The 13,938-nt window shown below is 31.1% G+C and overlaps 2 long non-coding RNA genes across 2 annotated transcripts in view; one reads left to right on the forward strand and one right to left on the reverse strand.

The window, feature by feature from the left end:
- Positions 1-13,796, reverse strand: part of LOC122714893 — a 17,908-nt gene extending 4,112 nt beyond the window's left edge. The window contains exons 1-2 of the long non-coding RNA XR_006346733.1: positions 13,536-13,796; positions 5,310-7,127 (exon numbers count right to left, since the gene is read on the reverse strand). This is a non-coding gene — a long non-coding RNA (uncharacterized LOC122714893). The remainder of the gene's footprint in view (positions 1-5,309; positions 7,128-13,535) is intronic.
- On the forward strand, positions 5,151-8,022 carry LOC122714894. The gene is made up of 3 exons (XR_006346734.1): positions 5,151-5,200; positions 5,383-5,460; positions 7,699-8,022. It is a non-coding gene; the product is annotated as an uncharacterized LOC122714894 (long non-coding RNA).
- Positions 13,797-13,938: the final 142 nt, after the last annotated feature.

Here is a 13,938-nt window from a genome sequence, read left to right on the forward strand (position 1 = left end):
AAAAAAAAAAAAAAAAAAAAAAAAAAAAATTACAATTTGTCGTAGAATTTGGTTGGAATCGCGAAAAAAATAGGAAGATTATTTTTTCAAAAATTTTATTATACATCGTTTAATAGTCTAAACTTATCCGTCTAACTTGTCAAAAAAACTCAAGTTGTTAAGTCTAATTTTAAAAATGTTATCGTATTTTACAGGTATACCACTTTTTTGACCGATTGTATACGTGTATGTAAGTATATATGTGATCCATTAATAAATATATGAGTAAATACATATGCGATTAGTTAATGACAAGTAAAGCGATATGGATAAAATATATACTCATATTTTTCTTTAGTTCCCGCATATGCAAATATATCCTCTCTGCGTATATATATATGGATATCGTTAATCCTACGCATTTGTTATAAATATCGTATATATTCGTATATATTTAATATTATAACGACATTATAATAAACATTTCACCAGATTAGATAATACATACGATATATTCCAAACAAAATTTCTTCGAAAAAGAAAAACAATTTTCAACATTGAATACTTTAACATTTGAAAAAAGCGATAATAAATTATATTAGTAAATATACGATAAAGATATATTGAGTAATAATTCAAAAATGCAACGTGAAATGCCTCGCATAATACAACTTCGCTATTCCATTCTTCACTGTTTTTTAGAATCATCATGAACCGGGCAAAGATTTTTAAAAACATCAGGATCTGATAAGATAAAAATCGATAAATCATCCTTCTAATCACGATTAAATACGATTTTTTTATTTCGTCACAATGCAGACATTATCTATGAATTTATTTTCGTTGATGAAAACGAGACGTCAAACATCATATCAATTGAATTATTTTTAAGAAACTCGTCAATTAATAATTATAATATTTGAAAAAATTTAATTCTAAGATGAACGAAATTCCCTTATGTTTCCTTTTATTTTCTCACAATAATCTATCCTTCGATAGGAGTCGAGTTTGGATGGTAGAAGGGTAAGAGAAAACGAGTTTATTGCGCTCGGAGAGAGCAACTCAAAGGGGATCGAAGATATACATGTATACGTTACATGTATATACGTGACGTGAATAATTGTAACTTGACTGGTTACGCTTCACAATTAGTACCACATATGCGGTCATCATTGAACATTGTATGAGCTATAGGTAGCCGTGTGTTGGCATTGCTAATACATCCATACAAGTTTCACTGTCATCGACATCGTGCCATGCTATGCGGTGCTAGTTTCCGTTCCACGGCGTACCCATTGCCCTTTTTGCTTTTATCTAAATCTTTCCAATTAGTCATTTCCGCATATAATTTTGTTTCATTTTATTTCATTCTCTTCGTCTGATCTTATACTCTTATCGTAAAATGGACAACAAACAAATACAACAGAATTGAAAACAAGATTCTCCAACATTGATTGAATCGATAATGAATTCTTATCTCTTTCGCCAGATTGACGAAATAATCGTGCGTATAGAAATCGAATAAAACCCATCTAATATTGTCTCTTTAATTTCAGAAAAAAAAAAAAAAAAAAAAGTTATATATGTATACGCGTTTATGTATATAATACATATATATTATATTATGTACACGATCATGCTATTCGTATGCAAGGAAAAAGACAATCCGCGACTGAAAAAAAGCTAAAGAGCAAATGTAAATGAGAATAAGGGATGATACTGTATCTTATGAATGAAAAAAGAAATATGATTAAAGGAAAAAGCAAAGAGATGGCGTACGTAAGTACAAGTAGTAAACGAGTGTTAGCGAGAAGAGATGCGAGTTCTGTGTATTTGTACGTGTAAAAGCGCGCGCGTTTGTATATGCATGCACGTATAAATGTCGGGAGAAACGGTGGATGGGAAAGGGGGGCAAAGGAGAAGAAACAACATCTCCTAACTCGCTTGCTCGCACGTACGCACGGTCGATCGTTCCTGCTGGCAGCCATTTTGTGCTTGCCCGTAGACCCGACATTCTATCCTGGGAAAATACTGTCCGTGATTCGTTTTATCCATCCATTTATTGTTTATTTGATTACGCATTTTCCATTTACGAGAAATATAAGAACGAAAAGATATCGTGTAAAAATATGTATGTTTTCGGTTGAAGAACAAATTTTTTAAAATATCCTGACGTTCAAATGATCGAACGTTTTATACGACAGGACAATAAATTCTCTATATCAGAATATATCCTTCCGTAGTTGATTCGGTACAACCTTGATTGTAAAAATTGTTTACTTGTGACCGCTTTTAGCGTTAAATTTCCTTACTTTTTACTGCTTCAATAAGCAATAATATGCCAATGTTAAAAAGAGATGAATTTATCGAACAAAGGTTATCGTTCGCTTGATGACCGTGTGTCTAAAGTCAGCTATTTTAATCAATAGCAGAGATTACACCAATGTATACATATTTCTCGCTAATTAAAATATACTTTATACTTGTCATTGTTTCATTAGTATGAAACGCAATTTTTCGTTATTTCAAGGATTTTTATCGTTATCTATGAAAACCAGAAATCTAAATCGGATGGAAAAAAATATCAAGCGAGATATTAAGTGCTACGATATTGTTATAACTTTATTTCAATCAGAAAAACAAATAATGAAAAGTTAATGAAAAAAATTATATAAAAGTATATGTAATAAATGAACGTAAAAGAAATCCATCGAATAATAAATATGCATGCTATTAATGAAATATTTACGAGTTGAAATGCAAATCGTATGTAGATGAATTGCTAACTTGTTTTTTGGAATTGTTGAAATTTAAAGTTGGCTTCTTTTATTTGCCAGTTTGAAAAATAAAAATTATATTATAAGAAAGATTTTAGAGGAACGAGTAAAATAAATCAAAAAAATAGGTAAAATTTAAATAATACATAATTGTGCACCGATTACGATAAAATATAATGAAACATCAATCTATCGATTTTTTTATTTCACGACGATAATTTATCAATTTATCAAAATAATTTATCAATTGTACAAAACTAATTATTAATGATATCAAAAAATTGACGACGATGTTTCATTAACAATTGTTTCATCAATCGTTAATTACTGCAAAAATCTTTTGGATTTCCCGCCTTTTTGCTTGCTCTTTTTTTTCAAAACTTTTCTCTTTTCTCATATCAATCAAATCAATAAATTATTAAATTTATTTATTATTTATTTAAAATTCGACTATTATTATCAGTTAGTAAAGTAAAGTAAAAAACAATGCGTAATAAATAAATAAAAATTGTAAAAAAATAGTATCGTGCGGAAGAATTTAAAGATAAAGATTGCAGATTCGATAAATATTTGAAAAATAAAAAGGTGAAACGATATATAATAGGATAGATAACTGGAACGAATGAATCGTGATCTGTGTTTACATAAAAAACAACACTATAGCTATTATATTATCGCATCGATCGATCGTTCAGAGATTAATCTCGACAAAACTATAGTTTCGTTTTTACAGAATTCGTCCTGAATACTAGGTAGATTAATAATACCATAATAAATGAGATATATGTTAAATTCGTATTATTACGTAAATCAAAACAAGGTCATTGTTTATCTTCTAACTTGAGTTTGAGTTATCAAGCAGCTTATGTTAATACCTGAATTAGTTGGCTAAAAAAAAAATAATCGAAAATTTAATGATATTTTATTTAATCACAAAGTTACTATACAAATATATATATATATATATATATAAATATATATATGTATATATATTTAAACGATATCATATTTTTCGTTTACTTCATTTGTTTATACCCATTTATCATATTTTTCTTAATAAATCTGTTTTTAACTTTCTTATCTTAATGTGAATCCAATAATTCATTTCCATTTTTTTCAAAGTTTATAGAAGCAGCATATAACATCAAGTCCAATGTGATATCATTATTCAAAATTCATACAACGATAATTGAATTCTAGTAATGTTTCTATTGTGCTAAATAGGATTTTTTTAATTAATTATTGAAATGATGATGAGACGCAAATAATTTATAAAATGCGTATCAAATATTAAATACTGATTGATTCCTATTTGCAAAGATGACCTAGTGAACTTTCAAATAAAGATGAAGATAGAAAGACGTAAAGACGAGGTCGCGTCTATTGTGATCGTAATCGATCGTAAGCCACGTTAAGTCTGCATCGTTGCGTGACATACAATGGTCCATGATGATGTTACGCGAAATATTGTTTTCCATCTAATCGTACTAAAAACATTAGAAACGATCGAAAGGGCAGTCAATGTACATAGCATGTGCAAATAATATACGTATTATACTGCGAACTATACGATACCGGTTCTACAGAAGGCAAGCTGAAGGATCGCTACGGTTCAAAGTGGGAGAATGTGTGCATCACATGTATATACGTCGCGTACCGGCTTCACTTTGGTTCGACAACGGCACGCAAAACGCATACACTAAACTATTCGAATACGCACACGCGCTACGCCACGCTACCACGAGACGACGTGAGACGATATGAGACGACGTGAGACAATGTGAGACGACGTGAGACGAGACAAGATAAGACGAGACGGGACGGGACGAGAAGGGACGGGACGGGACGGGACGGAACGGGACGGAACGGGACGGGACGAGATGAGACGAGACGAGACGAGACGAGACGAGACGAGACGAGACGAGACCAGACGAGACGAGACGAGACGAGACCAGACGAGACCAGACGAGATCAGATGAGACGAGATGAGACAAGACGAGACGAGACGGGACGAGATGGGACGAGACAGAACAACATGAGACGAGACGGGACGAGATGAGACGGGACGAGATGAGACGCGACGAGATGAGACGCGACGAGATGAGACGCGACGAGATGAGACGCGACGAGATGAGACGCGACGAGATGAGACGCGACGAGATGAGACGCGACGAGATGAGGCGCGACGAGATGAGGCGCGACGAGATGAGGCGCGACGAGACGAGACGGGACAGGACGGGACAGGACGAGACGAGACGAGACGAGACGGGATAGGACGAGACGAGACGAGACGAGACGAGACGAGACGAGACGAGACGAGACGAGACGAGACGGAACGGAACCGAACGAAACGGAACGGAACGGAACGGAACGGAACGGAACGAAACAAAACGAAACGAAACGAAACGAAGCAATACGACACAATGCGACACACCACGCACTAGGTAAGTGGTGAATATATACGTGCTCGATAAAAGCGTGCACACTGTCGTGCACCACGTATGGATAAAAAGTATAACGTTGTGTGAATCGATGGAAATACAAGCTTCTTACCATCGTGCGCTTTTATCGAAGGCTGGATAGGTTTGCGTGTTGATCGTTTCAAAAATCCATCCTTTCTTGCCAGATTCGAGATTCTTTTTCCTTCCGTCGATGCTCCTGTTATTATTCATGTGGATTCATCGAGGATGGTGTATTCCAGAAGGTAATCCAATTCCAAGAAAGATGACCAATTTTCCGGTATTGTCGAATGTCTCATGACGCGTAGTAAATTCACCTCACGACCTCGTTCCCACGCACCTACATAACCACGCATAAACGAACACTAGTAACAACTATCATTCAACCAGATCTCGATATGTTTAAATACACAAGTGCTCGCGTCCGTACACATTTTTGCAAACACATATATTCGCACTGTATGCACTTTGTATTGTGTATACTTAAGCTTGATTATCCATGCGACACTACATGTTCTTCTTTTTCGGTAGTAGCGTTAACTAACCGGTGTGGCTCGTCCACCTTCACTCTCACTCACTCGTTTCAACCTTGCTTTGTTTCTCTCCGTTTCTAATTTCCTCCGATTTTTCCCTCCCCCCCCCTCTTTTTTTTTTTTACATTCTATTATATTTTTCTAATTCTCTTAAGCTTTCGAAGTAAATACACATAGTGATCGTATACAGTTTTTCGTCACACTCGATAAACACGAACATGCGACGAAGGAACAAACATACGTAGCACTTTCCCAAAGTCCGAGAACACGTAAGTACATTGTAGGCGATTCCCTTTTATGAGACCACATTCGTAAGCCTGAATAGATTCAATAACTGCCTCTTCTTCAAGTTTTGAATATGTAGACAAAAAGATATAGTATAGTTAGAAATTACGAAACTGACATCGCCGTTTGATCAACCAGCCATACTTGCAATATATGTCCGGGCGACACTCGTTACAAGCAGAATACACAAAACACAACGAACGGGACGCTAATACTAACACAGAAACGAACATGCCCGTGCGCATTCGTTCGTTTGTCGTTTGCTCGCGTGCTCGCCCTACTACACGCGCAAGACACACAGAGTCAGAGCTATCGAGAAAGATAGAAATAGTAGGATGAAAAAGGGAAAGGAAAGAGAAGATCGGAGCATCTACGAGAGCGAGAATGAAAAAATATAGTAGGTGCGTGCGTGCGTGCGTGCGTGCGTGTGTAAGTGCGTGCGTGCGTGCGTCGTGCGTGCGTGTCATGTATGTATTATGTATACGTATTTGTGTTTGTATATGTACGTGTAGAAAAGAGAAGTTGCACGCAGCACCCTATCCGTCTCTATCTGGTAGCTATCGAGGATACACGATTATCATGCGCACTCTCTCTTTTTTCGTTTCCACTCGATGCCTCTGTTTCAGTTCCTGCATTTGTAAACGTCTACCGGTCTTCAACTGATCCGAATCGGTGCTCTTCGTTTCGATCGCGCACTCTCACAAACAAACACACATACCGACTGTAGTCTACTCGTGTATACATCGAGAGACGAAGCAGAACTCCTTCGTCGTCTCGTTCGGCCGACGCCGCGCGAGAAATATACACACTTTCTTTTCCAAATATCGAATTTTTCTTGCACTTTGACACTTTCGAATCTTATTGATGCTATGCCAAAGTACCGTAAATACACATACCTCGTCTATTTATTCGAAAAATCCCGATTTTCCGGGCTGTGACGAGTAAAGAAAAAATGCAGACACCGCACCTCCCTTGTCAGAAAGCACTCACGGCAGACCGCAACACATGGCTACGGGCCTCCACCAAGATCGGGCGTCCTCGACTGTATTCGGCAAACTACGGTTAGGACCGTATCTATCGCTTCGGTTACCCTTCTGCTTCCATATAAAAAAGAAATGAATCCTGTCATTGTACAAGTAATTTTCAATAGACCAAATAATCTATTGCTTTATATGTTATAAATGCAATTTTCGATGATTCTTGTTATTCATTCCATATACATCACATACACATCACATATACACACACACACACAAACACACACGTATGCATATATGTATATATATTGAAATTTATAGAATATGTAAATTGTAATTTCAACTTAAATATATCGATATCTATTATACATTGTATTATTCATATTTCATTAATTTATATATCGCGTTTTATTATATTATACTACCATAAACATAATGATTTTGATTCGTTATTAGTCCAAAATTATATTAAATATTTTAAAGCGTTGAAAGATATTGTTAAGAAATTGAAATACATTTTTATAATTCAAAGATGTTGATCAGTTTCAGAATTTCATAAAAAAATAAATATTATATATATAAGAAAGCAAAACAAAAAAAAAAAGAAGCGAAATCAATAGAAAAAAAAAGATAAAAGATAGGGGAAAGGGCGCTTGGTTATTGGTTTCCGGTGCTGGCCAACCGTTAGGAGCCGGGCGAGGGTTCTGCACAGGCGTCCTCCGTCGTCTTCTACCGAAGGCCGTGTGGTGTCACGGTGAGCGTGGCAAAACCCGGAAAGAAGAAAAGAAGCCGAAGGAGCGTGAAGAAGTACGAAGGAATACGAAGGAGCCCGAAGGAGCTAAAAGACTCTCCTCCTATTTCTTCTCTTCATCATCTTCTTTTAGTTTTCTTCACCGAAACCAGCTCCTGATTATCAGTATAGTACATACATATACGTATAATATAACGAAATAAAATTTTGATTCTCTTCCCATTGTCTTTATATTATAATTTTAACTAATTTTTTTTACACGAATTTATATTAACATTTAAATCACAGATATGATACGAAATTTAATAATGAAAATGAAATAATTTGGCAATTATTAAATTTATAAGAAAATTATTTCATAAAAAATTTCATGCAAATATGTAAAATGATTTTGCTACTTTCTTTGCTTTCTTTTCTTTTTATTTTCTTTCTTTTTTTTTTTTGCTCTTTTTTTCTTTCTTCATTTTTATGTTATATACACAGATAATTTATATATATATGTTGTTTTTTGATAATATCAATGTGATATATTGTATCTTTATATGCATGTATTATAAACGATTAAATTAGTATCGTATAATTATTGACTTTGATCTTTGACAATTTCGCAATGTGTCTTCCAAGGTCCCATTTGTAGTTGATACAGAACATTTTATTTCCTTCTATTGCTCTTTATATTGGTTTTATTCTTTCTCTCTTATTATCTCTCTTCGTCATAACCTCCCCACTCTGCATCGATACCACGCCACTTTGGTTTTTCTACTCCACCCTTCTATATGTATATCCACACCACAGACGAGATATAGAATAGACCTCTCATACAATGCTCTTTTTTTTATCTCGAAATTCGAGGATTATATGACCCTTTACCATTTTCGTGTCACATGCGACGTTATCAATTTCGTATGGTATAAGATAAAAACATTAGTAAAAGTTGAAATCAAAACTAAATATTTCTATAAAATTACAAATATGTTATTAAATTTTATATTTTTATATATCTGTCTATTTTTATACGTTATATATATTTCAATAAAAATTGGATACTTATTTTAAACAAAATTTATTAATTTTAATTTCTTTTATTTTTTCTGCATTTTACATATATATATATATATACATTTTTATATAATACAAAAAAATTTTTATTTCTAAAATAATTTACTAATTCCCAATATGATTTTTTTTTTATTCATGAGAAAACTTTCAATAATTATTGTTTAAATGAAAAAAAAATATAATTTGAGAATTAAGAATTATTTAGCAATTTTTTGAATAAAACATTAAATTTTGATTATATTAAAATATTATTATTAATAATATATAGATTTAATTATAGCATTATGTGTTTTTAATTTTAAAATAATTTATTTCAAAATTCATGAATTCCAATGAATTATTAAATTTTACTGTATTAATTGATTTTCTACTTTAAATGAAATATAAGTGATAAAACTCATTTATAATATTATAAATATATTTATAATTTATAAATATATTTAAAATATACATTATAAATATACATTATAAAATATAAAATCATAATAAGCCAAAATATAAGCAAACTGCTAGCTATGTAATGCGTTAAATTTTCTTTAAAAATCTTTTTATAGCTACACATATGTACATTATCTATGATTAAATTCAATATAATTCTTATATCAATTAAAAAAAAGTAGATCGTTAAGAAATATTTTGATTTTTTTTTCCATAAAATGAAATATATATATATATATATCCTATCATTGTATGTATATATATATAGACGTTTAAGTTCATTTATTTAATCATTTATTTAATTTATTTTTTCAACTATCATTTCTTTTTCGATAATTCTTATTTCCCATAATGAACCGTATATATGACGTGATTCATGGCTACATAGTGAGAGCAAACATACTTAGCAATTCGTTCTATTAAACGATAGCTTTAGAAAAACTTAACGTTTCAAAAATTTCAAATAAACTTATAATTTGTTTCATAATATAATTGTTTGCGGAAAATTATATATTTTTTATAAAATAAAAAAAAATTTTTATGTATTTTGTACTCTAGTAATTGTTGTATTTCTCTTTTTGTTATGTTCTCAATCATATAATATAAATTCTGAAACATTTATCTGTTAATAATGTACTAGTATTATATAATATGCACTAATAATAATAAATATAAATATAAAATCTAAATATAAAGTTTAATCTATTTTTCAAGAAAAATAACATTTTTAGCTCATATATTTTTATATATGTATAGAACTGCTCTATTAGAAGCATGAATGCAGGAAGATAATATGTTCTAAGTTTTAAAGAACTAAATGAACTGTTGATCATTATCGTAGTAAATAATATCTATGTAATGCGATATTTATAAAATTCTAATAAATTTAATATGTTATGAAATAAATTTCAAAGTTTTCTTTTTACAACTCACTGATCCAATTTACAAATATTAATAATTTATTGATCTTAGAGATATACTTAAAATATTCTTAATTTTAGAACGATAAATTATTTTTTCTAATAAAATGTACAACAATTCTTGTATGGAGTATTTTTTTCAAAAGCAAAAAATTATTATAAAACAATAATGACAAATATCTTCTTAACTAAATGCAAAAAAATTGGAAAAAATTAAAATGTAAAATTGTGTATTTCTTTTTATGTTTCTCTCTTCTGCTCCAATCCCTTTTATCCTCTTTCTCTCTTCTTCTTTTGTTTACAATCTCTCATCAGTTATTCATTGTTGAACGTTAGCAATTGAACGATGCCTCAAAACGAAATAAAATGAATCATCGAACTTTGGATTTCATTTTTGCTTCTTATAAAATAGAATTTATTTCAAAATTATTCATATTGTTCAAGATTAAAAAAAGAATGGAAGGAAGAAATCAATTATTATTATTTTTGATAGATTTGATTGATAAATGTCTTACAGAATGATTTTTATTGATGAACCTCAAAGGAAACAAGATTCAAAAATTATAGATCTTGGTTTGATTCTCTTTCTCTTTCTTTCTCTCTCTCTCACACATACATAACACAACACACACATACTCTCACTCTCCCACTCTTTTATTCACTCATTCACTCATTCACTCTCTCTTCCCTCTCTCTGTCTCCCTGTCTTTCTGTTTCCCTTTCGATTGCTTGCAATCGATTTACCAAAAATCAACACGTAAGTTAGAATGAAAAAGAGAGAAACATATATGAAATATATGAAATAATAAAAAAAAATTAGAAAAGATAACAATGTTCGTTGTTCTAAGTTTAGTAAGTATGTCCGAGCCACGAGCGAAAAGCAACGTTGTCAACGAATCGATATCCGGATGGGCGTGGCCTTGTCGATCCTCGCGGATGCTATAACGTGGAATTTCTCGATGCGATCGCAAAATTATCGTTCGCAAAAATTTAGTTTACTAAAAATTAAATTCGAACGAACATCGCGTTTATTTGACTACTTGACGCGCAGGTTTCTTTTACCAAAACGAAATTTATTTTATTTTCGTTTGCTTTTTTTTGCTTTGTATATTACAATATTAATTTCTAATTCAGAATCGTTTTTTTAATAGAATTTCAACATTTAAATAATGTCGATATCATTAAAAATTGTATAATTTTTTTAATTCATTTTATTTTTGAGTTCTTTTTTAATCAAAAAATTTGTTCAATCGCTATATTAAATATATATATATATATATATTTTTCATATATAATATTTCAAATTTTATTATAACTAATTTCATATAATATATATAATATCAATTAAAAACGAGATTATATCGTTTCTGTATTTTTTCTGAGTTTATAAAACATAATATGAGCTGAAATTACTTATTTAAAAAATATTAAAAGATTCAATTGTAAAAAAAAATTTGATCAAGCTTCAGCGTGAGTAGGACGTTCCAGAAGCCTAGTTGAAGCATCGAAGAACCGATTGGAAAGGACTGACAGTGTTCGGAATAGTGAAAAGAAGAAAGGACGAATGATAGAAGGGAGGGGGTTGAGAAAAGGGAGCTTGGAACATGATGCATAGAGAGAGGAGAACGGAGTAAGGTCAGAGGAAAAGACAGGGGACAGTACGCGAGAAGAGTATTCGCAGCATGTGGTCTCGTCAACCCTCTTGCACGCTTTTCTTTTCACTTATCTCTGTTGCCTCTCTTTCAAGGCTTATGTGTACCTCGTGTTTTCGTCTACCTTCGCACACCGATTTCGTACTTTCATTACCGTTGCTCCATTTGAATTTCCCCTTGGGTTCAAAACTTACTTTCTACCTCACCTCTCTTTGTAAATACTAATTGCTCTATACAAACATCCGAAATGTACTTAACGTTTTCCTTGTCTGTGTAACAAATTTTTTGTCTTTTTTTTTTATACGTCTTTTTGTTTATTTTTATTATTATACATCTATTAATTGTATTTATACATCATTTCTTTTCTTTCTATTTTTAATATATCGCCGCATCTTTTCACTCTTTTTTAATTTTCATTTATTATGTGAAACATCGTAAAAATACGAAGCAATATATCTTCTTTTTCTCGCAAATTTTTTCTCATTTAAATTTTTTCAAATATTTTTGTTTTATCTCTTTCGTCTTTCACCTTATCTTCTCTCTCCTTTTCAAATTATTTCTTCCAATACATAACAAATATATATAAATGTATGTGGATAGTATTCATGCTTATGTTTGAAAATAAATTGAAGACCTTCTCGATTTTGTTCGCTATTTGTTATACAATATATCCACAATTATCGTAAGTAGCATAAATTATTAACAATAAAAAGAAACAACATAAGCGAACACATAGATTAAAATAAATATAAATAAAATAAAATAGATGATGATTAATTCGATTATATTGAAAAAAAATGAAAGAAAAATTAGAGAGTGCTCATGAAATGGTTGGAGACGGCAGGTAGGAAAATCTGTAGTTACGTTACTGAACGACTACCCTCTAGCGATTCGCTAAGTTGCTAGGATACACCCCATGTTCGAACCCTCCCACGATTCGGCTATCGGTGCCCTTCTACCTTTCATCGCGTTGCTTTTACTGTAAGAAAAACATCAACCAGCTAAACTAGACGCAGATTCAAAGCAAAATTCTACCGTTTTAATTTACGTTTTGTCTTCTTTTATTTGTTCCTTTACTATGTAATCCTAAACGATTATCAACATTTATCGTGTTAAAAATATGTTTCAAAGACTAACATAAAATATTAAAATTATGTTTATAAATATGTTTATATATATATATATATTTCTATCAGATTGGTAAGATCATTCAACGAAAACTTATTTAATTTATTTCTTTTTTATTGTAACATTCACATTTTTATATTAATAAAATGTATTCATCATCATTTTAGATATATTATTATAAATTATTCCTAATATTTCTCTCATCTAAACTAAATTCATTATTACTATTTAATTTAAGCATGAAATCAATTGCATTTGTATGCATGTTTTCATTAGATTTTAATGATCAGAACACTTTTCTAATCGATGAAATAACCGACCTGATATTTAAATTTTTGTATTTAGGGTTTCTCTTTCCAATATACATCTTACTCGTTTCGCAAGTATATCACGTATAATATATTATATATACTTGCTACCTGGACAACTGTACTTTATAAAAACATCAATACAGCGCGCAACATCTTTATACAATATATATAATTTTTGAAGAAATCAAAATACATGTATTATTAACATATGAGATGATATATTAATATAAATTAGAAATAAATATAAAAATATAAATAACACTTACCGTTTCCTTCTGAAGACCGGAAGTTGTTCCAGATTTTTTAGTAGTGACATCTTTCGTATTTGACGTGAACTTATCTATTCGACATGTACCGGTTTATTCGGTAACCGGTACTAACCCCAAACATGAAATCAAACACTTTATCATACACTATAACAAATTATTTCACATCTACACTTTTGAAAGATTGTGATAACTCAAAGAAATACCATTAAAATTTAATAATAATATGTAATTTAAGTAGAATTACTCATAAATATACGCTCAAAATGGCAACTCACGAACCAATCGTCTCTGCTTGTGCGTTTACAGTACTAATGTTAAGACTTTGTGGTCAAAATAACAACTGTAAAATCAAAAATTTCTATCGCTTTCTTGATAAAACAAACAATAAATAAATCGAACA

Source organism: Apis laboriosa, unplaced genomic scaffold (genome assembly GCF_014066325.1).
Source record: "Apis laboriosa isolate Shangri-la unplaced genomic scaffold, ASM1406632v1 scaffold34_cov151, whole genome shotgun sequence".
NCBI classification, from domain to species: Eukaryota; Metazoa; Arthropoda; class Insecta; order Hymenoptera; family Apidae; genus Apis; species Apis laboriosa.